This window comes from Perognathus longimembris, chromosome 18 (assembly GCF_023159225.1).
Source record: "Perognathus longimembris pacificus isolate PPM17 chromosome 18, ASM2315922v1, whole genome shotgun sequence".
NCBI lineage: Eukaryota > Metazoa > Chordata > Mammalia > Rodentia > Heteromyidae > Perognathus > Perognathus longimembris.
Genome location: NC_063178.1, coordinates 43,266,663 through 43,292,609, shown reverse-complemented (window position 1 = coordinate 43,292,609; position 25,947 = coordinate 43,266,663). Strand labels below are relative to the sequence as shown.

The window sequence follows — 25,947 nt, the reverse complement described above, 5'->3', positions numbered from 1 at the left end:
AAAACTAAAGCTTAGAAGGGAGAAACTGAATAAGGATCAGAATATCAAAAGACTTTATGTAATCACAAATTAGTAGAATTGAAATGATGAATGTGGTATATTCCCCAATCCTATATCCCTAAAAATTCCAGTGGATTGATTTTTTTAAGAAGACAAAATTAATCTTTAACCTTCAATCAATGGCAAATAACTATAATCCTAGTTGAGAATAATAAGATTGCTGTCTAAATACAGGCTGGACAAAAATTTATGGGATCTGTTAATTTCATGGTGTGCATAGTTCTCATCCTAACTGTGTAAAAAGTAGGGATTAATCAGAGTTCCAGTCCAGTCCTGTGTGCATGATAGTCTCAGTAGAGGTGCATACCTGTAATCACAACTATGGTGGGAATGCACAAAAGGATTTAAGTCCATTCGTTTGCTGATCCAGTGAGGGAAACATTTTTACAAAAAAATACACAGAGGGAGATGTGTGTTTGTGGCTCATTGGTATAATCCTAGCTACTCAGGAGCCTGAGATCTAAGTGTTGTGGTTCAAAACCAGCCTAGGCTGGAACGTCACTAATATGCTTATCACCAATGAAATACCTCAAATCCAGCAATGACATTGGCTCAAAGTGGTAGGTCACTAGCTTTGAGCACAAAAGCACAGGTATAGTACCCAGGTGCTGATTTCAAGCCTCAACACTGGCACACACACATAAAACCTACACAGACCAGCAGAGACATGAGCAGATTTTGATTGGATAACATTACTTGTCAGTCATCCTTGTCTGAATATTCATCTAACAAGTTACTCTTACATAGGCCTCACAGCAGAAGTGCTAACAAAGTGAGAGCTGGAGGTAAAGTAGTTTTGAATCAATCAATAGCTAAGAAACCAAGAAGTAGAATTCAGGAAGAGTAAATACCAAGAACAAGGCATTTGTTGCATCCTAAGAACTCCCAATGAAGAACAATATTCAGTACATCCCCACACAAAGATTTTAACTTAGCTAAGAAACAATGGATACACCTACATAATATCTCTCAGTGAGACAAAGTTATAGTCCTCAGCTTTGATGGGTAGAACATTGGGGTCACCTACATCTCTAAGCTTTCGCTTTAGGTGTGTGTGGTACCAGAGGTCCACAGCTTCCAAGGAGGAAAACAAGGGCCAAGAGCAAATTTAACTGTAAGCTGATGGAATTGGGTGGAGGAGAATCCATAATCTTGGTAAGAATGGCGAGAGACTAGGACCTAATGGCTGAAAAATCCATAACTTTCATTGAAGTTGATGGATTGGTTTGAGACAATACAGAATCTCAGGAAGCCAGCTACAGCTCTGGAAGAGGTACTGAGGACTTGTGTGTGTATAAAATTTTCTTGGACAGTAGCAGCCTCTAGAACAAGACAATATGATAGAGCTAGCTCTTGCTCTAGCTCTTGATCTAATGTTAGTGTTACCAATACAGGGTGAATCAGGGAATAGTGCAGCAATTTGTCTTTGTGTGTCTCAGTTGATTGTCAGAGGTGAGTGTAAAGATGGCACTGATACTAATTCACCTACTGGGATATGTGACAGACTCAGTGATGTAGCTAAATCTATCTCTGGCATTTGATCCAGAATGAAAGTAGGAGCTGATGGCAGAGCAACATAAGACAAAAAGGGGATGGACATTACTGTTCTGTTCTAAGTCTTTGCAAAGACCAAGGAATGCTTCATTCCTTATGACACCAAAAGTACAACCATCAATACAAAAATTCTATAACTTCCCTCTTTTATATTTCAGGGTTATCTCACTCCTGGCTCAAGGCTAGGGTTGAAGTCTTCACCCATTTGAATGATTCATCATCCATGCCCACATATACACTCTTCTTCAGCTCCATGGTCTGTTTACTTTTTTTGTCATTCCTGGAGCTTGAACTCAGGGCCTGAGCACTGTCCCTGGCTTCTTTTTGCTCAAGGCTAGCACCCTACCTCTTGAGCCACAGCACCACTTCGGGCATTTTCTGTATATTTGATGCTGACGAATCGAACCCAGGGCTTCATGAATGGTAGGCAAGCATTCTACCACTAGGCCACAGCCCAGCCTTTCAGCTCCATGGTCTGAGATATCAGGCTTTTCTTTGCTGGACCCTTGCACCTCCATCTGAGCCAAGGGAAGGAGGGCATGACATTCCAGGTATGACACAAACTTACAGAGTTTCTGTTGAGGAAGGAGACAAACACACTCTGGGAATTTACAGATCTCTCAGTAGTCACCCTGCCATAGGGCCAGGATAGAGGTGCTGGCACTTGAAGTAGACAGGAGGGAACCTGAGTCCAAAGAAGAGTGCAAATTCCTCCCTTATCACCTTGTGGTTCCTGGGGATCATTAATTGTTGTTCTCACTTTAAAGATCAGCACAACACAAAGCTTAAGCAGGAAACTCAAATACTTACTGACAGTAGCCTGTAGGGAGAAAGCAGAGAACAAGCATTGTTAATAGCTCTATCCTTTCATGACGGTTCTATACCCTCCTTTCTCTGTCAGAACAATGGTTTGTTATAAAACTCCACTCTGAGCCCAAGTCTCATCTGGAACTCAAAACAATACCTACCCTCCTATATGTTCTTTCTCCTGTAGGGAAAGCCCCATACCTCAGCACACTAGGGCACATCTCATATATCACCATCCTGAAGAAAAGTACCCTCTCTGTAGACCAAAACACTTACTTTGTGAGTTGGTCCTGTGCTCTGAAGTTCAAACTGGAGTTAGAAAGAATGTCATCATGCCGAGTGTCCATGAGTGTGTAACACACCTACTGAACCTGTTTAGGAAATCTAGTGTTAATGACAAACTCTCCATTGCCTGGAGCCCAGCAGTACTGTGGTTTTGCTGATCTTCTCAGTAAACCATGCTCAGTGCCAGGAGTAATGCTGCTACAGTATAGCTGATTCATGTCTATGCAATGTGTGAGGAAAAACAGCTTCTTCCCCGAAAATACTAGGTGACTAGAGCCTCTCATTCCGCTCTTCATCATCCTTGCTCTGTCTATATGAATGTTAGGGATATTCCTTTTAGACAGAATGTGATTCAGTCTTCCTAAAGAGTTCTTCCTGTTCTCATTCCTCAAATAATTCAAGCAAGCTCCATAGCAGGTTGTCTTCATCAGGACATAAAGGCACAGGGAAGATCCCATGGGTGTGGACTACATATTCCACAGGGCCAGGCTAAGCCTACACCTCTCTGGCTCCTAACACATGGTGCTGGCAATGGTCAATGTGGGTGCTGCTCTGTAAACCCCATTTCCCAAGCTCTATTGCCTAGGCTTTAAAGGAAGGCTTTATAGTTTCACATTATTAGAATTACGGTCAAGTAGATGAACAGAAAGTGTGGGCTGAATATTTTGAAGGTTTAGCAAATATTTTTCCAACTAGTGTTTTAAAATACTTATACTGCTTTGCTTATACTGTGATATGTGAGTGCATCCACCACTGCAGCTTTCTTCGAGAGTGTGTTCATTACCCAGAAGTAGCTCTGGTCTCCAGTCCCCTTGATGTCTCTGCAAGGATTTGAGTTTAACATATTATTAAAAGTAGAAAACATACAGTTGGGTTTCATATTGATTTATGCTTGAGAAACAGAAGAATTTCTTCTATTACCACATGTTCTCTGACCAGTGCATCATGAAAACAAAATCTTGATCTGTGTTTGCATGTTTGGAAAACTTGCATGTGTGAAGGTTAACATTCAGATTAAAATATGAAACTCAATTTGAGAATTAACTTGGCTTTTAGAGATTACTTAATTGATGATAGATTTATGATGAATTGATCTGTGAATTGGTGAGAATGTATTTAACATAAATTCCATGCAGAGACCTCAATAAGATGCTGCTTGTTTAAGCAGCATCATTGCTTCCCAGGGAATAGTCAGCAGGTGCATTTGTGGAGGCCTGTGTACATGGAAATCTTATAGAAACTTGTCTGGCTGAACCAGCAACTTTCCGTGGCTGTTCTACACATTGAGTTTGTGAATTGACCCACAGGATGTGATGCCCTAGCAACTTACTGGCATACATTTTTTTCTGGCCATTTCATCATTCACCTCATTTAGCATTTGATGCAAGCCAGTTGCATCATCCTAAATGGCTTCCATGACACTTATGTTGGAACAAATAGATCAAAGTGAACTTCATCCCTAGGGCCTCACTATCTGTGATCATGGAGGAAAGCATAGCATCTGGGATGAAGAAGGAGAATCTGCAAACATGTTTTCCAACTTAATTTTTTTTCTTCTGGATGCAAGATCTCAGGTGCAGAGCCTCAGGGAAGAGTTTTACACATTCTTCCTGGGGATTCACAAGAAGTTCTCATGAAAGATTGGCTACATACATCTCTGTCACTAAAAAGACTCACTAAAAGAGACATGTACACATGTACAGAGTGACATGAATATATGTATACCCAAATCTGCCTCACCTCCAGTCAGGATTTCAGCTTGGAAGAGGCTTCAGGGATGTGTCCTTTGAATTTCACATTCCTTCTTCTGCAACTTCTCCTCCTTGTCAGGTCCTTGGCTGGCCCTAGATGCTTTTCTACAATGAAGCCCCGAGCACACATGGATGGAGATATGATGATTGCTGGGTTTTTCCCTCTCTACACTTTGGGAGCTGATAACAGTAACAGCGATGCTTCTGCATATGGAGCGAACAACCCGTAAGTAACTTATCAGTATTTTTCCATTTATGTTTTGTTCTCAGAATAGGCAATGGCTGACGGAACTCTTGGAGCATAGGTGAGTGTTTTCTGTCTTCTCTACCCTGCCAACTGTCCTTAGTCAGAAACAGCTCAGTTTCATTATTGCATTTTCCATCTACTGTTGAGAAAGTTTATAACTTCCAGCAGGAAATGGCTGTCTTTTTAATCCTTGTAGCTTTTCTCTCCAGGGCTGTAAGCACTTCACTTTAATCCTTGTATCTTTTCCATGCCAGATGTCACTTCAGAGGATGGAGTGATGTGATTACAAACATTTGAATCAGTGGCAAGTGTTCTGTACTAAAAGGCTACAGACACATTCCCTTCCCCACAAGACAGTGTTCTCAGAAGTTTTGTTTGGTAACATATATATTTTGAGGACACTGACAAAAATTCTCATTGTAAGCTGCTAGATGATCAAGTAATCATTAACTCTTCAGTAAGCTAATGTTTAAATCCATCTCAGGCACGAAACTGCCTAATAATGTATGTCCTTTTCTTTAGCCAAAGCTGAGAGTGCAGCTGGGGTTCAAGTGGGAGAGTGCTAGCCTTGAGCCAGAAAGCTAAAGGACAGTGTTCATACACTCAATCAAAGCCATAGGACACAGACACATGGACACAAACACACATTCTCTCTCTCTCTCTCTCTCTCTGTCTGTCTGTCTCTCTCTCTCACTGTCTTTTACTGTAAAAATAGTTACCCTTAAAAGTAAGAACTGTGTCATTAGTTCGTGTCACAAATTCTCTACAATCCAGGTATTGTTAGGCAGGTCAGCATTATCAAAGTTCCCTATTCAGAGTATTTATCTGTCCAAGATGAGATCTGCTTTATTTGAACACTTGCATATGCTTGGCTTTTGGTTTGTTAAGAAGGTCTCACTAATTAATAGTGTACAAAGAAAAGAGAGAGAGAGAGAGAGAGAAAAGAGAGAGAGAGGTGGCTATACACAACTCCAAAAAATACAGCAGGCAATTTGATACCTATTTCAAAAGAAAATGGCATTGACTATTTTGTGCACTTCATTTCAAGTACTGATATTACAAGTGTCACTTGGACAGATGCCCACAGATGGGATCAGAGATGGAAGGGGTAGAATTACTCTCTTCCCTGCTATAGAATATATATCCTTATCTTATACATCAGTAGCATGTTTGCTTGTCTGTTTATTGTTGTTGTTGTTTGGGGCGGGGAGCGGGTTGGTGCTTCATCTGGAAACTCAGGGCCTGTGCACTGTCTGTGACCTCTTTTCATCACTTTTGAAGTAGCTACTTTTTCCACAGGAGAGCAGCATTTAAATACCATGTTTCCAGAATGCTTATCCAGTTCAGATTCTTTACCTTAGTTTTTATGTGTTTGATACCATCATTTAAAAATAGATATTCCTTCTGCCCATACATCATCTTCCAATTCAACTTAAACTTCTTTGGCCCTGAACGTTCAGCTGGTTATTTTCCATTCTCTCATTGCCCCCAAACCACTTTCAAGTTCCAGAAAACTGCAATTTCTTTCTGGCTTGATAGGTAACTCACTGTAGCTTTGATAATTCTGTCCTGGTTGCTCACAGGCTTTAACATTTTTTTTCCTGCGTTGTATTTCCACTTGTAATATATAATTTTAAAAATGTCTGCTCATAAGTGAGTTTTTAATTGGACTTTTACTACTGGAATATACGTTTCAGAATTATTTTACTCATATTCTTAGAGATAAATAAGCAGCAATAGTTTCAACTATACATTTGGCTGTCCCACTGTTGCATGCATTGTACTGAAACTTTCTAATCTGATACAGCCAAAGCTATTTTACATTTCTAGTTTTGGATGGAATTTAGGAATTCTCCTACTTAGACACATTCAGAGCTAATTCTTGCTATTATTTTATTTTATGATGGTTTGAGTTCTATTGAAGTTACCAATGTAGGTATGGTGACCCTCATCTTTTCTACTCCCTGTCAAGTTCCAGTAATTTTTCTGCTACTGGCAGAGTTTCATAAAAGGAATACAGGCAGAGTATACTGATAATTCAGCATACTTACTGAGTCTTAAGATAGGTCTAGATAATTATTGATTTAGTTTCTCAAAAAATTTAGTCTTGAGTGTTCAGTGTCCATGAAGAAGTGATAAGAAATGGGATAGAGACATCACTGAACTAGTGCATGATTTTCAGTAATATGGCTTTATGCACCACACTGTTTAAGTTCATCCAGAATCTGGGAGCTATGTATTGATATGTGTAATTGTGTCGATTATTGCTGTGCTTGTTCATGATTTTTTCTTCAGTCACATTACACTTTTGCTTTTATACAACCTCCCTTTGAATCCTTGCTTATTGCTATTGTGATTTTACTCCTTTTTTCATTTTTGTGATATATTTCATTTTTTTTTACCCATTTAGGGATCTATTTCTAGTTAATTGAAATACAGGGTAAGTTCTTTCAGTATCTGAGCACTTGATTTAAACAAGATTGTGATGTTCCGTTCATTCCTCCATGTTCTATATCTGTAGCAATATTCTATGCTCTTGTCACTTTTATTTCTTCAAAGGATCAGGGTATTTCTTGTTATTTGCCTTGAAAAACTATTCACATTATCATGAATTAATCTTTAATTACGTTGAAAACTTTTAATATAATTTTATGAAAGTATTTGGTAATGGTTTCAGAATAATTCATTTGATTTTCATGATATGTGGCTATATTCCTTCTTAATTTGTAGCAATACTACAGTGTGATCTGCATGTGTGCTCAATATACTTTCAAAAAATTAAAACTTGCCAGGTATTTTGTCCTCACCATCACCTCTCCTGGACAATGTTCAGTATGTTGATGAACAGTGTTTTACTCAATAGAATTTCACTAAAATAATCTCTTTGAATATGTGGGCTTCATGTGATTAATGGTGAAATTTAATTCTGATGCCATTCTGTTGATTTTGTTGGGAAGAACTTTCTGTGAAATCATCAGCTAGTGTTGTATCATGGATTATCTTAAAGTCTGCATTAGTTCAGTGTTTGGTTAGTGTGAAAAAAACAGAAGTGCTATATCATCTTGTTGATTTGATCCTTCCATCATGGCATTAAGAAGTTGTCATTTATGTGTTCATAATATGAACACATAAGATGATGAACATGTTAGGGAAACAACTGTTGTATCACAGTTATAATGACTTTCAATATGCCATGTGAAACCGTAGCTCCTTTTGTTGATGATCCTCTTGTATCCCCCTCCTATGGTTGTACCCGCAATATCACTGTATCTCATCTGAGTGCACTGAATACTGTATATACTGATATTAGAACTAGGGAAAGGAAAGTGAATATCAAAATCGAGAGACAAAGGATAAAAGGACAAAGGACAGGGCTGGGGATATGGCCTAGTAGCAAGAGTGCTTGCCTCATATACACGAGGCCCTGGGTTCAATTCCCCAGCACCACATATACAGAAAATGGCCAGAAGTGGTGCTGTGGCTCAAGTGGCAGAGTGCTAGCCTTGAGCAAAAAGAAGCCAGGGACAGTGCTCAGGCCCTGAGTCCAAGCCCCAGGACTGGCCAAAGAAAAATAGGACAAAGGACTCCAAAAGCAATACTTACATGTGTCTTTCAGATATGAAGGAGTGCTTTTCTGGGTACATTCTACTTGATTATTTGCCAATAAGCTGGGCAGACACCTTTTAAAGCTCTCCTTGCCTTCATGGTCTCAGATGAGCAATTTGTACTTATTCTGACAGCTTTTCCTTCATAAGTAATCAATTGCTTCTTTCTGATAGGTTCCATAATTCTCTCCTTGGTCTCTTCTGATCCTGTGGATATTAGAATATCGCAACAGGATTTTTTTTTTCCTGGTATAGTCTATTTGGACTTCTGTGTCTTCTTTTTTCTGAATAATTACTCATTTATTGTCAAAGTGATATACAGATGGGTTACAGTTTCATACATAGGGCAGTAGGTACATTTCTTGTACAATTTTTTACATCCTTCCTTATTTCCTTCCATTCCCCAACTCTCTTCCCCCTTTCCCTTTCTCCCCATGAGTTGTTCAGTTGGTTTACACCAAATGGTTTTGTAAGTATTGCTTTTGGAGACTTTGCCATTTTATCATTTGTCTCTCAATTTTAATATTCCCTTTTCCTTCCCTAGTTCTAATACCAGTATATACAGTATCCAGGATACTCAGATGAGATACAGTGATAGCACAGGGAAAAACACAGGAAGGGGATACAAGAGGATCATCAACAACAACAAAAAAGCTATGGCTTCACATGGCATGTTGAAATTAGTTACAACAGTGATATAACAATTGTTTCCCTAACTTGGAGTTCATTCACTTAGCATCATCTTATGTGTTCATAAGAGCATAGCTATTGGGCTCTTGCGATCCTCTGCTGTGACTAGCCTAAGCTTGAACTAACTATTCCTTATGAGGGAAACCATAGATTCCATGTTTCTTTGGGTATGGCTCACTTCACTTAGTATAATTTTTTTCCAAATCCTTCCATTTCCTTATGAATGGGGCAATGCCATTCTTTCTGATAGAGGAATACATTTCCATTGTGTATATGTATCATATTTTCCTGATCCATTTGTCTACTGAGGGGCATCTGGGTTGGTTCCATATTTTAGCAATGACAAATTGTGCTGTGATGAACATTCTTGTGCTGGTGGCTTTAGTGTGTTCTTGTTTGTAATCTTTTGGGTAGATGCCCAAGAATGGGGCTTCTGGATCTTAGGGGAGCACTATGTGTAGCCTTCTGAGGAATCTCCATACTACTTTCCAGAGTGGCTGAACAAGTTTACATGTCCACCAACAATGTAGTAGGGTTTCCTTTGGCAACATCACCTCCAGCATTTCTTATTGTTAGATTTCTTGATAATGGACATTCTTACTGGGGTGAGGTGGAATCTGGAATCTCAATGTTGTTTTGATTTGCATTTCTTCTATAGCCATTGACGTAGAGAACTTTTCATATGTCTCTTGGCCATTCTCATTTCCTCTTCAGTGAAATCTCTTTTTAGGTCTTTAGCCAACTTGTTGAGGGGGCTGTAGGTTCTTCGAGGATTTGTTTTGGAGGAATTTTTTTTCTTTTTAGTTCTGCATATATTTTATATGTGAGGCTTTTTTCCATTGTATGCCCAGTAAAGATTTTCTCCCCATCTGCGGGCTTTCTGTTTATCTTGCAAGCTATATCCTTTTTCCTGCAGAAGATCTGCAGTTTGATGCATTCTCATTTGTCCAACCTTTCTTTGATTTGTTGCATTTCTGGGCCTTTGTTAAGGAAGTTCCGTCCTGTGACAAGGAGCCCACGGGTTTCTCCTATTCCTTGTTGTAGTGTTTTCAGGGTATCTGTTTTTATTTCGAGGTCATCAATTTGAAATTTATTTTGGTGCATGGTGACATATAAGGATCTAGTTTAAATTAGTTGCAGGTGTTGAACCAGTTTTTCTAGGACCATTTGTTGAAAAGGCTGTGTTTCTTCCATCCTATTTTTTAGCTCCTTTATTAAAGATTAAGAAGGCATAGGTCTGTGGGTTCATTTCTGAGTCTTCAGTTCTGTTCCATTGGTTCTCAGGCCTGTTCATGTGCCAATACCAAGCTGTTTTTACTACTGTAGCTTTGTAATACAGCTTAAAGTTTGGTATTGTAATTCCTCCAGCACTATTCTTTTTACTGTTGGACCCAGGTAACTGCAACCATAGTCAGGACATGGGGCATGCAGAGGCGAGTGGACCAATGCACACTTTATTTCAGGAGGGCTAGGGTTTATAAAGGGTTAGAAATCAATTTCACAACTTCAAGGGTAAAAATTAATACAGCATAATATCCATCTCAAATACAAAAGTGGAAGATGTTACTACTGGGAGGGAGGAAACTAATACAAAAGTTTTCCTATTACAAAAGGTAGTTACTACAAATTGTTGATATCAAAACAAGGGATTATAACCAGTCAAGGCAGAACTGTAATTATCACCTAGCTACTATTTCCTCAAGACTAAATAACTTTGATCATGACTTCTCCATTTACTTGTGAAGAGACTTCCCTATCTACAGGGAGAATCTTTCCCTAAAGGCAGCTGGTCAAGCAAGTCTCCTCAGGGAGACTCTGTACAGGGGAAAGGGAGATTTTCATAACAAAAGGTGGCTTCCTTTGGCCCACAAACACAAAAGAACTCATTAGTAGGGATTTTTCCCCACAGACCTATTAGTGTGCTAATGAGGCACCAGAGTAACTGTGCCAAGGCTCAGTTTTCCACTGAAGTTAATTCTCCCACATTCTACTTAGGATTATTTTTGCTTTTTGCCATCTTTTATTGTTCCATATGAATATCTGGATTGCTTCCTTGGGATATTAATGGGTATTGCATTGAATTTGTAAATAGCCTTTAGCAATATTGCCATTTTGACTATATTAATTCTACCACTCCAAAAGCATGGGACGTTTTTCCATTTCCTTAGTTCTGCCTTAATTTCGTTTTTCATGTTTTGAATGTTCTCATCACAGAGGTCTTTCACTTCTTTAGTTAAGGTCATTTCTAGGTATTTTATGTTTTTTGAGGCTATTGCAAAAGGAATTGCTTTCCTGATTTGGGCCTCAGTCTTTGGGTCATTGGCATATTGAAAGGACATTGATATTTGAGGGTTTAATTTATATCCTGCTACTTTGCCAAAGTTTTAGATCAGCTCAAGTAGCGTGGGAGTAGAGTCTATGAGGTTCTTTAGGTACAGGATCATTTCCTCTGCAAAGAGAGAGAGAGAGTTTGACTTCATCTTTTCCTATTTGGATCCGCGTTATATCTTCCTCTTGCCTTATTGCTCTGGCTAGGAATTCTAGTACTATTTTGAAGAGGAGAGGGATGAGCGGACAACCTTGTCTTGCTCCTGATTTTAGAAGAAATGGCGTTATCTTTTCCCCATTAAGAGTAATGTTCACTGTGGATTTGTCACTTTCAGCCTTAATTATATTCATGACTGTTCCCTGGAATCCTAGTTTCTCCAAAGCTTTTATCATAATTGGGTGCTGGATTTTATTAGATGCTTTTTCTGCATCTAGCGAAATAATCATATGATTCTTGACATTGCTCCTGTTGATGTGGTAGTTTATGTTGATTGACTTGCGTACATTGAACCAGCTCTGCATACCGGGGATGAATCCAGTTTGGTCATAGTGTATGATGTTTTTGATGACCTGTTGAAGTCAATTGACCAGAATTTTGTTGAGAATTCTTGCATCAATTTTCATCAGGGAAATCGTTCTATAGTTCTCTTTCCGTGAGTCACCACCTGCTTTTGGGATAAGGGTTATACTGGTATCATAGAATGTGTTTGGTTGTGAACTTTCTCTTTCAATTTCATTGAAGAGTTTGAGAAATATTGGTATGACTTCTGTTTTAAAAGCCTTGTAGAATTCTGCTATGAATCCATTTGGACCTCTGCTTTTCTTGGATGGGAGATCTTTTATTGAAGTTTCTATGTCAATGCTGGATATGGGTCTGCTTACAAGGTATATATCTTCATGGTTAAGTTTTGGTATATCAATTTTTGCTAGGAATTCATCCATTACTTCTAGGTTCTTGAATTTTTTGGTGTAAAGGTTTGCAAAATATTCCCTTATTGTGTTCTGAATATTGCTTGTTTCTGTGGTGATTTTACCTGTTTCACCTCTAATCTTGTTTATTCTGGTGTAATGCCTTCTTTTTTGGTCAGAATTGCTAGAAGTCTGCTTATCTTGTTAATTTTTTCAAAGAACCAACTCTTCATTTTGTTGATTCTTTCTATTTTTTAACTCTAAGTCATTTAATTCTGATTAAATTTTAAATATTTGCTTCTATCTATTGGCTTGGGTTTGGCTTGTTCTCTTTCAAGGAGCTTAAGGTACTTCCTTAAGAGGTTGAGTTGCTGTTTCTCTAGTTTGTTGACGTAGGTACTCTGAGATATAAATTTTCCTTTGAGTACTGCCTTTGCTGTTTGCCAAAGGAGCTGGTACTTTTTGTGCCCATCTTGGTTTAATGCCATAAACATTTGAACTTCTGTTCTAATTTCTTCAATGACCCACTGGTGCTTCAACAGTGTGTTGTTCAGTCTCCATGACTTACAGGATTTTCTGTGGTGGCTGTTTGTATTGAGCTCTAATTTTATTCCATTGTGGTCTGTGAGAATGCAGGGAATGACTTTTTTTTTTTTTTTGGCCAGTCCTGGGCCTTGGACTCAGGGCCTGAGCACTGTCCCTGGCTTCTTCCCGCTCAAGGCTAGCACTCTGCCACTTGAGCCACAGCGCGACTTCTGGCCGTTTTCTGTATATGTGGTGCTGGGGAATCGAACCTAGGGCCTCGTGTATCCGAGGCAGGCACTCTTGCCACTAGGCTATATCCCCAGCCCGGGAATGACTTTGATACTTCTGAAATTGTACAGATTTGCTTTGTGCCTTAAGATGTGATCTGTTTTGGAGAATGTTCCATGTGCTGCTTAAAAGAAGGTATGTTCTAGTGTTCCTGGATGGAATATTATGTAGATGTCAATTGCCTCTAGTTGGTCTCTGCTGTTTTTTAGTTCTGAGGTTTCTTTCCTCAGTTTTTGGCATGGTGATCTGTCCAGAGGTGGCAGTGAAGTGTTATCGTCATCCATTATCAATGTGTTTGGATCTATGATTCTTTTTAGAATCAGTAGTGTTTGTTTGAAGTTGGGTACTCCTGTATTTGGGGTAGAGATATTTAGGATGGCCATATCCTCCTTTAGGAAAGATCACATTATTAGTATGCAGTAACCATCTTTGTCTCTTCTTACTATTTTTAATTTGAAGTCAATTGTTGCTGATACTAGGATTGCAACTCCAGCCTGCTTATGGGGGCCATTTGCTTGGTAGATTTTATTCCAGTGTTTGACTTTTAGAAAATATTTGCTTTTGCTGGGTAGATATGTCTCTTGGAGGCAGCAGAAAGATAGGTTTTGATTTTTGATCCAATTTATGTGCCTATGTGTAGTTTATGTGTAGTTTAATTGGAGAGTTAAGTCCATTAATATTGAGAGTTAGGATTGAGAGATCATCATTTGTTCCTTTCAGTATAGCTAACTTGTTAAAAGCTGTGCCTTCCCTATTCTTGTCCTAATATCCCGGTTTTCTAATTAGGGTTCATTCCTCTGTCTGCATTTTGTTCTTGATTATTTTCCAAGTGTAGGACATCCTTGAGGATTTTCTGTAGTGCTGCTTTGGTAGAGATATATTGTTTCAGTTTTTCCTTACTGTGGAAGACTTTTACTTGACCTTTGGCTATGAATGCGAGTTTAGCTGGGTACAGTATTTTTAGTTGATAGTTATTTTTCTTTGGAGTGTGACATTCCAGGCTCTCCTTGCTTTCATGGTCTCTGCTGAGAAGTCTGGGGTAAATCTGATTGTTTTTCCTATATATGTGATTGTTTTCTTCTCCCTAGCAGCTTTAAGGATTCTTTCTTTGGTCTTTATTGATCCTGTTTTGATCACAATGTGTCAGTGGGATGTCCTATTATAGTCTGGTCTGTTTGGCATTCTAACTGTTTCTTGTGTCTGAATAGGCCTATCCTTCTGGATATTTGGGAACTTCTCTACTATTATTCCTTTGAACATATTACCTATTCCATTAACTTCTTTCTCTAGGTTTTTCTCAATACCTATTAGCCTTAAACTGGGCTTCTTGATTGTATATTGGAGCTCCTGAAGTAATCTGTTTTGCTTATTCGATTGTTTTGTTGCTGTTTTTTTGTTGTTGTTCTTTCTCCATACAGTCTAAGGAATCTTCAGTTTCTACAATTCAGTCCTTTGTTTCTAGTCTGTTCTTTAGGCTAACTACTTGATTTCAAATATTCCTTCCATCTGACTGGTCTTTCTTGATGGCTTCCATGTCTTTGCTATAATTTTCTAGTAGGTCCTGTATGGACTTCTTTACTTCACTAATTTGGTTCTGAGTGCTGTCTTTCAAATCTTTCAGCTTGGTAGCTATCTTTTCATTGGACTCTTGAAGTTCATTTATGTTTCTATTTGTGGAGGCCATGATATCCTCTATTAATCTATGGGTGGACTGATGTATTAATCTTTGGATCACCTCCTTATACTCTAGAATACTTGTCTGAAGAGATTCAAACTTTTAACATTTTTATTAGTAGAATTTGTAGAGAATTTTGAGGGTTCTCTTCTAGGTCTTTGATTGACTGCTCTGCTTCCTGCTTATTTTGAGTGGGAGATGAGATTCCCCGGCTTGCCATCTTTCTTGTGCTTCTTCTGCCCATTTGGATTGGAAATTCCAATCTACAAGCACCTGTGACCACTGTTTAAGACCCAAAGCAGACCTTACCAAGCCCTGTTGTATAAATCTTAGAAGTTCACAATCATATACAGATACCTTCCCTGTCTTTTTGTAAATAAAGGCAGATTTGGTATCCCCATAGAATATAATTTTAATATAACAACCAACCCTGAGCTCTGTATTCAGTGGTTACTTGTTTACTGCTATAATTCTATGAGCAAATTTGTTCTTACATTTAGTTCTTTTTGTACTGGTGGGATTTCTCTATGAACCCTTTTGACTCACTCAGATTGAACAGGGATACCTTCTAACTCGGCTGCCGATAACCAGGGGTCAATGGAGTCTGGAGTTCCTGGAAGTAAATTTAGGAGGGTAAGTTAGGAGTAGTGAAGAGAATGGAGTAGAAGGAATGGAGGAATGATGATTTTTGTTCAGTTTCAGTGACGTGGAAGAATGGAGAAGAGTAGAGTGGGTAGAAAGAACAAGATTAAAATGATAAGCATTGGAGAGTCAACCGAAGACTAAAGGTTTTAGTCAAAGGAAAGTAATTTTAAAGAAAAAAATGTAAAACGAGAAACTAAGAATAAATACAGAAAAACAAACACACAAAACAAAACAAAAATGTCACTAAAAAACAAAAAAAAAAAACCAGACGACTCAAAAATGAAAGAGAAAAAATTAAAAAGCTAAAAAAAATGGTTAAGAAACAAGAATTAGACAAACATGCAAAGCCAAAGGGAGTCTTCCTTATTTGGGTGGACTATTTCCAGTCTCTAGTTTCCTTGCACTGGTCTACAGTTTGCTTTCCTTCTGCTTGGCTGGTTTGATTTGCTTTCAGCTTGGAGGGTGTGGATCTGTTCTGACTTTCCTCCCCTATTCATTAAATCCTGGGGCTCTGTGGTTTGCACAGCTTGCAGGCAGGAACTGGGTGTCTTCTGTAGTTGAGGGACACTGAACATTCTTGGGAACCATGGGAACCAGTCTGCTGTGGTGCTGTTGCCTTTAATGCCTGCCTCTGACTATGCTGCAGACTCATTAGGGTGGGTCACCTTGGGCCTGGTTTACCTGGCTGAGAGCCGCATGCGGGGGGGGGGGGGGAGAGGGGGAGTGGGAGGCAGGGGGCAGAAGGATACCTTCTCCTGGATGGAGCTGGCCATGGAATTCAGCTCAGTTTGCTGGTAGTATTTGGGTGTCCACTGTAATGGGGATGTTTATCTGACTCTGGAACTGTTTACTCTCCTTCGGTTTGTTCCATGCTGCTAGTAGCTGCTTGCCGCTTTTAGTTTGATTTTAGAAATTCTGGCTTCTGAGGAGTTAGCAGCTGCAGCTCTGGCTGACTTTACCTGAGTTTGTGAGCCATGGCCCAGGAACAAGCCTCTTGCCTAGGCAGAGGGACCTTCTCCGGGGCGAGCTGACTCTCACCATTCAGTTACTCTTGCCCTTTTAAAAGGTGGCCCCTTTGTCCTCGCTTTCCTGTGGCCCATTTTATTTCCAGTCTACTCTGTCCCAGTTTATGCCAGAGTCAAAGATGGTGCCTCGCTGTGGTGAGAGGGAAGGGCTACCTTCCTGATGCTGCTCTGTGGGCATGGGTAAGAATGTCTTTCCTGGGGTACTCATGCTTTCTCTGTGATTTTGGCCCCTTATTGCTCAGCCTGTGATCTGCATCTGTCTGGCTCCATCTGGAGGATTTCTTCCCGGTCACCTCTGTGTGCTTTAGGTGCGTGGAGTGCCAGGTGTTGTATGTGGTAGCGGGACGCCACCTGGGGCTCAAATCTGTTTTCCCGCCAGCAAAGATGATTTTTCCTTTCTGACCAGAATCTCTATACTGTTTTTTTGTTTTGTTTTGTTTTGTTTTGTTTTGTTTTTTTGGTCCTGGGCCTTGGACTCAGGGCCTGAGCACTGTCCCTGGCTTCTTTTTGCTCAAGGCTAGCACTCTGCCACTTGAGCCACAGCGCCACTTCTGGCCATTTTCTGTATATGTGGTGCTGGGGATTCAAACCCAGGGCCTCATGTATACGAGGCAGGCACTCTTGCCACTAGGCCATATCCCCAGCCCCTATACTGTTATAACTTACTTTGGCTGTCTTTCTTGGAGTAAGAGTTTCTCTGGAGTGGTAAAACTGAGATCTCAGAGGGAGCTTAACTAGGGATCTGCTCCTCCTCTGCCATCTTCCTTGAAGTCTCTATGTCTTCTTTTGTGTGAATGTGTCTATAATTTTGCATGGTCATGAAATTCTCTGGTAGAATTCTGTTAAATGTGTTACCTGTATCTTTCATTGTATGTTATTCTCCTTCCTGAATAGTTGATCTTAAATTAGTCCTTCTGCTTGATCACTGAAGTCCTTGCAAGTTCATTCACTGTTTCTTATATTTGTTCTAAAAATTTTTTTCCATGTCTTCTATTCCACTGTCAAAATTTTCCATTTCATATTTTTTTATTTCTTTCCCTCATACTTGATTATTTTTATGGCTTTATTTTAGGTCTTATATGGACTCCTTTACCTCCTTAAGGTTATCTGTGTCTTCTCTCATATTATTTTGTTGGGAGACTATGTTTTCATTGGACCCCTTTCCATCTTCTGATATTCATTTATGTCTCTTTGTAGATGACATGAATTATCGTACTAATCTTTAGTCCAACCATGCTCACAAATTGCCTTCTGTAGGTTCTTTTTCTTTTCATAAACATTTTTACCATTGTGTTTCAAAGCATAGTTAGAACTGTCTTCTAACTCCTTCATTGTCTACCCTGTAACCTTCTTATTTTCTGTAAGAATCAATTTTTCCTTAATTTCCATTTTCATGTATTTCTGTGGATACTTTCAGTCCATTTTGAATCACTTCTATTTCCATGTTGCTTCCATTGATTCCTTCTTTACACAATGTGCCTTCATTTCATTATATTCATTTCATTAGAATGTCCACACTCCCACATTCCATTGCATACATATATAAGACAAAACATAAGGAAAAATACTGTTATCCTCCTTACTCCTCTGTTTTCCTTCTTTCCAGTATCTCAACCCAAATATATTGGGAAGAGAGTAGTGATTAATGCAATTTCTTATTGTGGCCTTGGAAGATGGATTTCTATGTAAACCTTCCTCACAATTCTTTCTGCATCCCCCTTGTTAAAGTTTCCTCTCTCAAAAGTTAGTGCCTGGGATTTGGGTGATTGCGTTTGTTTTCCCTACATAAATAAAAATTTCCCTCAAATGATATTTAAGATCTAATTATGTTTATTGTTGCAGGAAGAGCTGTTCATTAGTTTGGGTTTGTGAGCACAGTTTCCTATAGAATCTTCATTAAATGGGGCTTTGCTTCTGAAAGATGCTATTTACTTGAAACTACCTTAGCTCAACCTGCAATATAACTACATAACCTAAGCTACATAGAGACTTACATACAAATTTTCACATAGGTGGAGATTATTACTTAAAAGGAAGTGAAAAGAATATTCAGTGTCTCATGAAAGCCTCCTCTATGTTTAATGCAAAAAACTTTGCTGTGCTCCATGTGTGTGGTAGTGAGGATAAAGCAAGCTCTTTCTCATTTAACTAAGTGTCTGAGGGGATTGACAAATTCCTTTGATGTCCATATATAATAGTATATACCAGCACAAGACATGAAATTCATATTCCATCCAGATTGGTGATAATGTTTTGACATATTTATTGGCAGAAGTGCAAACATTCAGTCCATTAAAGTCATGAGTTTGCAATCAACCTCCTGAATTTCTATGTTCACCATGCAGGTTTTCCATCAAGAACTACCAGTTTGTTTTGGCCTTTGCTTTTGCCATTGAAGAGATCAACAAAAACCCTGACCTTTTATATAACTTGACTTTAGGATTTGATATCTATGATATTCGATATGGACAATGGACATCATTTAAAAATCCCTTCACTTGCCTCTTTGGGAAGTACAAGATTCCAAACTATAACTGTATGAGAGAGAGCAAGTCTATAGCAGTACTTACAGGAAATTCAGGAGCAATATCTTCCCTGATTGGGACACTGCTGGACATCTACATGTTTCCACAGGTGAGAGTGGGAAGGGAGCAGGATATTAAAAATGACTAATTTAGGTCACTTCAGGCATTAGAAGACAATGCTAAAAACAGACTGGATTTATGAACCAATCAAATTTTGTCAAATGATAGAGTGAATAGTCAAAGACAATTGTATATATTCCCACTGGTTTGGAAAAGGGTATAAAAATGTTAGAGAAGACAAAGGGACTTTTCTGGAGTTTTAAGTTTGATTTTCTTAAAGATCAGGAAATGTCAAATGATTTTCAAATGTCAAGAGATATTGAGCTGGGTGCTAGTCACTCACATTTGTAATCCTAGTGGCCCAAGAAACTTATTTCTAATTGAAAAGAAAAAAGTGGACACTAATACGTGTTTCAAATAGTAGAGTATTGCCTTCCAGGGAAAGGGCAAGAACTACATGAGGCCCTGATTTCCTGGATCTGTACTGACACACACACACACACACACACACACACACACACACACACACACACACATGCGCGCGCATGCATTCTTGTGTGTAAGATATTTTGAATGAAGGGAGTCAGACTCTGACAGAGAATGGATGTATGTGTTCTCTTATGTGTCATGTTAGGTCTAAAATAGAAATATAAAATATTTAAAAATATGGAAGACACATATTCGCTTACATGTATACATGATTACTGTGGTTAACTTATGGTACCTATTGGGGTAGAACTTCATGGTGCAACTTCTCTGGGAAACACAGTAAGTATAAAAAATGACCATCAGAATACTGAAGAGTATCTTCTCCTTGAGGAGGTTGGTGTTACAGGGATGTGGAAAGCAGCAGCAGAAGGAGTAAATAGGTGGGCAAATAAAATATAATGCTCAATGTACATATGTGGAAATGGAACTACTAATGTCGGAGAATACAGAGGCTGGAAATACATGACTGGAGTTGATGATAACTGACAAAAATGAGGAGACATCATACAAAGAAATTGATGCATTGTACAATAATTTGTAAGTTTAAATTCTTTTCCAAAACTAAAAGAAAACCCACTTTTCACTTACTTCACATGGTTATATAATATACACCATGTCTGAGATTATGACAGATGGAAATCATATCATTCATGAAGTGTCCTACTTTCATTCTCTTTAGATTACCTCTGGTCCTTTTGATCATACCCTGCGAGATAATAACAACTTTCGTGGTCTCTATCAGATGGCTCCAAAGGACACATCAATAGCAAGTGCAATGGTCTTATTACTGCTTCACTTCAGGTGGAATTGGGTGGTACTGATAACCTTACAAGATGAGAATGATTTGTGGATTCTTCCTGCATTGAAAGAAGAGATGGACAAGAACAGAATTTGTATAGACATTGAGCTAGCATTTCCAAAACAGTTCCTCTTAAATATTTTCAAATTCATGGGAAGTTATAACCACATAAATAAATCTACATCAAATATCCTCATCTTCCATGCTGATAATGAATTCCTACATCTTGTAATGCTTTGTGTTGAGCAATTTTTAATAAAAGGCAAAGTTTTTATCATGGACTCAGTGTTCGACTCAACCAGCAGAAAAAAATACTTTGTTCTAGGTTCACTGCATGTACATCTCATTTTTTCACACTATCACCCAGATGTTTCTGGATTCATAAATTTTGTCAAGGCAGTTAGCCCTTCTAAATACCCACAAGACTTTTTCCTTGCTAAACTGTGGTTTCTCTCTTTTAATTGCTCAGATTCTGAGTCTGATTGTGTCATGTGGGAGAACTGTCCTCATGATGCTTCCTTGGATTGGTTGCCTGGGCACATTTTTGACATGACTATGTCAGGAGACAGTTACAATATATACAATGCTGTGTATGCTGTGGCCCAGGCTCTCCATGAAATGCTTCTTCATCAAACAGAACAACAAACAATGGGAAATTGGAAAGGGACAGTGCCTTCCCCTGCACAGGTAAGGAAGGCTGTGTTGATGGCACACAACAAGAATATACTCACTTCATAGAGGGGTTTCTAAATACATGAAATTAACTATTTCTGGTTTTCAATAAACAAAGAAACTATACATGTTTAAATGTCTGTGACATTCTGTAGACATGTGTTCATGTACTCTACAGGAAAAGCAGGCCACTAAAAAGGATAAGTTGTATTTCATGTGTCTAAAAATTCTTTTAGTTACAATTAACATCAACATGATAATAGGTAATGTTTTGAAAACTGTAAAATCACCATTTCACTCTGCAAAGTAATTGCACATGATGAAATCCCATACATAGTTAACTATATTTACATTATTAATCAAGATTTGTTCTACTTTATATATTGAATTTTACAAACTTCAAGATAAAGACATTGACAAAAAGTGGTGGTTGTAGGAAACTGTAGATAGGCGACTTAAAATTGTCTCACTCATGACTATTTACATGGAATTCGTTTCTCTTGCAAAGAGTCCTTCCATTACTGTACAGAAGGGCCAGCATTCAGAAAGGCTATTTGTATTCTCCTGTAAATTATCTTCTGGGATACTTCATTACAATCCTCTGGTATTCTGGAATTCTGAACCAGAAATTTATGGCAATCAGGAACTTTTCTTAGTTTAGGTCTTCTCTGGGATGTACAGCACCATCAGCCAGTGTATCTCTTTTAGTTGCATCCTTTTCTGAAGAACATCCAATTTCACAATTCTGCTGGAGATAAAGTGGTTTTGCATGATGAAAGGAAATTGAAACCAGAGTTTGATCTTGTGAATATTTGGAATTTTCCAGAAGGTCTTGAACTTAATGTGAAAGTGGGAAAGTTTTCTCCATATACTCTACAAGGACATCAACTATCTTTATCTGAAGATATGGTAGAGTGGGCCATAGAAGCTATAGAGGTGTGCTGGATATCTTTCTAATGATTTTGAGAATATGTAATTAAGCAAAATTCATTTGTAAGTTTTATACCTGGTTGGATGCTAGCAACTTACTCCTATAATGAACTACTTAGCTGGCTGAGGTCTGAATATCATGTTTTCAAATCAGTGCTAGGAGGAAAGCCTGTGAGATGCCTCACCAATTACCCATGAATTCAGTGGGAAGTGGAGCTCTGGATCAATCATTAGCATAAGCCAAAAGCAACAAACCTCAGATACAGATCCTAGGCTTTCAATTCAAGTCTTAGTCTCACACACACACACACACACACACACACACACATACACACACACACACACATACACACACACACACACACAAATTTGTACCGTAAAAAGCAGGTATTGTACCATTAAATATTTTCCACTTAAGAAATTCCATGGATGGACTACTCTATAGGAAAGGAACAGAATAATTTAAAAGGGTGGAGCATTCATGGCACATGTTTGTAATTCTATTTTCTCAAGCTGTCAGCTGTCTGCTTTAGATTTCAGATTACATGCCAGGTCAAGTCTGTAGAAAAATCTGTGAGACCATTATCTCAATTAACTACTAAATAGCTGAAGTGGAGATTTGCCTCAAATGGTAAAATCCTAATCTTGAGCAAACAATTCTCAAAGGCAGGGCCCAGACTCTGAGTTCACACTACCTTACCTACGTAAATGTAACTCCTCTGTACATCACCTTGACAACAAAATTACATCAATAAAAGGAAAAAATGTTACTAGTGTGTTTCTCAATGTTTACTGAGAATGGTATCGTAAAATATCATTTACATTTCTTTTGTCTGTCATAGGGCTTGAACTCTGGGCCTTGGTGTGTGCCTGAGTTCTTCGCCTCAAAGCTAGACATCTGCAACTTGCGCCACATCGCCACTTCTCGTTTTTCTGGTGGTTAATTGGTGATAAGAGTCTCACGGACTTTCTTTTCCTTCCTGGCTTTGAACTGCGGTCCTGAGATCTCAGCCTCCTGAGAACCTTGGATTGCAGGCATGAACCATTGGTGCCCAGCTAAACTGCAGTTTACTCAGCAGGTTTCTCTGCTGTGACAAAATATCAGAGCAAGTGTTTTGTGTGTTTTAGATGTTTATTTTGCTCCATCTCCTGGAAGTTTTATTCAGTACTTAATTGCCTGCTACTTAGGCACATATACTGAGAGATATCAGTGAAGAAGCATAAGCTTTAAAAACAACATTCTCAGCACATGGCCCCTGGATGAATCAGAAGATATGATGATCCTGGGGTTCAAATAACTCTGAAAAGGGAAGGCTTGTGCATTTCTGTGCAGCATAGTTTGAATGCTTTAAAAATGACTTTCCTCCTTATTCCTCATCACTCTCATATGTGTAGGAGAGAAATGATAACATGAATTCGAGAAACTCCACAATGCTAGTCAGTAGGAATTACTTTCTTACTAATAATTTCCACAATACTCAACATTTAACAGGTTAAATAGAGATCAAAAATTTAGAACACAAGCAGTTTTGGGGATATGAGGTGGAATCTATAACGGTATTCAATTAAATGACCAGATTTATGTGCATAAACCACGATGCTTAATAAAACAATGGAATTATTAGAGTGTCATGTGAAAGTCTGTTGGGTTACTGATACATATCTGGCTTTCTTTAGCCACCACAGTCTGTCTGCAGTGCGAGTTGCCCTCCTGGATTGAGGAAATCCCCTCGGGAAAGAAAGGCTGCCTGTTGTTTTGATTGCACTCCTTGTTCAGAAAATGAGATGGCTAATGAGACAGGTAAGTGCATGACTTAGGCAGAAAATTCATACTCCTTCTTAGTGTCCCCCAAACAAGGCAATGCAAAGGTTGTGTATTAGGATTGCAGCATCAAAGCATCTTTTTCTTCACTTGGTAATCTAATTGTGACCATCATGCTACTGCTCCTTGATAAAGAAATCGTGAGCTCTGAATTACGTGTGTTTTTAATTTTTTCGACATTGTTCAATGCATGTTTACTCACGTAATCACCAATATAAGTTTAATATTTGTGATATTAATTTTTTCGACATTGTTCAATGCATGTTTACTCACGTAATCACCAATATAAGTTTAACATTTGTGATATTAAATACAAAGCCTTTTTAAAGGTATGCTCTCCTTTTTCTTCAAAATGAACTTTAACACAAAAAAAGGACCTTTCATAATTTTATATCCACTCCCCAGAAATGTTCTTGCAACAGAGCAAGTGCTGTGGGTTGAGTTATGTGGAAGAAGCAGGCACAGTTTTGTTTTTTTCATAGCGTAAATTTAGGTCTTCAAAAATTGATTTGATTTTCAGTTGATCAGCCCTTTGGTAAGTAGGAGAGACAAATATAACAATGGCAAGGAAGGGCTACATGGCTCGGATTTATTTTGCACACAGACATTTAGAGAGGTGAACGCTTATTATGCACAGTTGTGGATGAGTGTTTTGACTAGTGTAGATAAGGCTAAGAATAACTATGGCAGCATAAAGTGGTATAGAAAATTTTTATTGGGATATTAGAAAGGGCAGTAAATAACATGTTTGATATTTCATAGTGGCTAAGAAAAGGTGAGAATCATGTCAGGATATGATGAAGACATAAAATAATACTGAACAAGTCTGGTAATAGTTACTTTCACGATAATAAGTATAGATATGTTGGAATTGTCTCTATGTATAGTCTTGCTAACTTCCCTTTAAGTACTGAAAGGGCCTAATGGTTATTTGAATTCCTCACCAGACATGGAGCAGTGCGTGAAGTGCCTATATCACCAGTATGCCAACACAAAGGGAACCCAATGCCTCCAAAGAGCTGCAAATTTCCTGGCTTATGAAGAGCCCTTGGGGATGGCCTTGGCCTGCACTGCTCTTTGTTTATCTACACTCACAGCAGTTGTTCTTGGAGTCTTTGTGAAACATCAGAGCACACCTATTGTCAAAGCTAATAACCAGGCTCTCAGCTATATCCTGCTCATCTCCCTCATCTTCTGTTTTCTCTGCCCCCTGCTCTTTATTGGCCATCCCAACACCATCTCCTGCATTCTGCAAGAAACCACATTTGGAGTTGCATTCACTGTAGCTGTTTCTGCTGTCTTGGCCAAAACAGTAACTGTGGTTCTGGCTTTCAAGGTCAATTTTCCAGAGAGAAGGATGAGGTGGCTGCTGGTGTCAGGGGCTCCTAACTTCATCATTCCCATCTGTACTCTGATCCAGGTGACTCTCTGTATACTCTGACTAGGGACTTCACCACCCTTCATTGACACAGATACACACTCAGAACATGCTCACATCATCATCCTGTGTAACAAGGGCTCCCTCATTGCCTTCTACTCTGTCTTGGGATATCTGGTTTTCCTGGCCCTGGCCAGTTTCACTGTGGCTTTCCTGGCCAGAAACCTCCCTGACACCTTCAATGAAGCCAAGTTCCTGACCTTTAGCATGCTGGTGTTCTGCAGTGTCTGGTTCACTTTTCTGCCTGCCTACCACAGTGCCAAAGGGAAGCTAATCGTGGCTGTAGAGGTCTTCTCCATCTTGGCTTCCAGTGCAGGGCTCCTGGGCTTCATCTTTGCGCCCAAGTGCTACATCATCTTGTTGAAGCCAGATAGAAATGTTCTGCACAGCTTTAGGAACAAAATACACACTGGGAGAAATAGTTCTTCTTAACATGAAACTTACATGTACAATCAAATATATGCAAGGTTGAGACCAAATTTGCATTCTTTTTTTTCATCTGATGTTTATATTGTTGCAATCAATTCAATGAATAAGTGATACTCATTCATTTCTCTAGTAATGGTACAATCAGAAATTACAATCAGAACAATGAATCTCTGAATTTCATTTTGTGTGTTTTTTATTTCTTTTTACTCTGCACTTACACAATCAGTTCCAATAGAATATATTCACTGTTACTCATTTTCTAATTGTGCTTCCTGAATCACTTCCCTAAAATTTCCTCATTTCCAGTCATGGGTCATGAATTTAAAGCCTGGGTAATGTCCTTGTTGTTTTATGCTCAAGGCTAGTGCTTTAATCCTTGATGCAGAGCT

At 38.8% G+C, this 25,947-nt stretch overlaps 1 pseudogene; it reads left to right on the top strand.

The window, feature by feature from the left end:
* Nucleotides 1–25,561, top strand: part of LOC125366989 — a 98,412-nt pseudogene extending 72,851 nt beyond the window's left edge.
* The last annotated feature ends 386 nt before the right edge of the window (nt 25,562–25,947 follow it).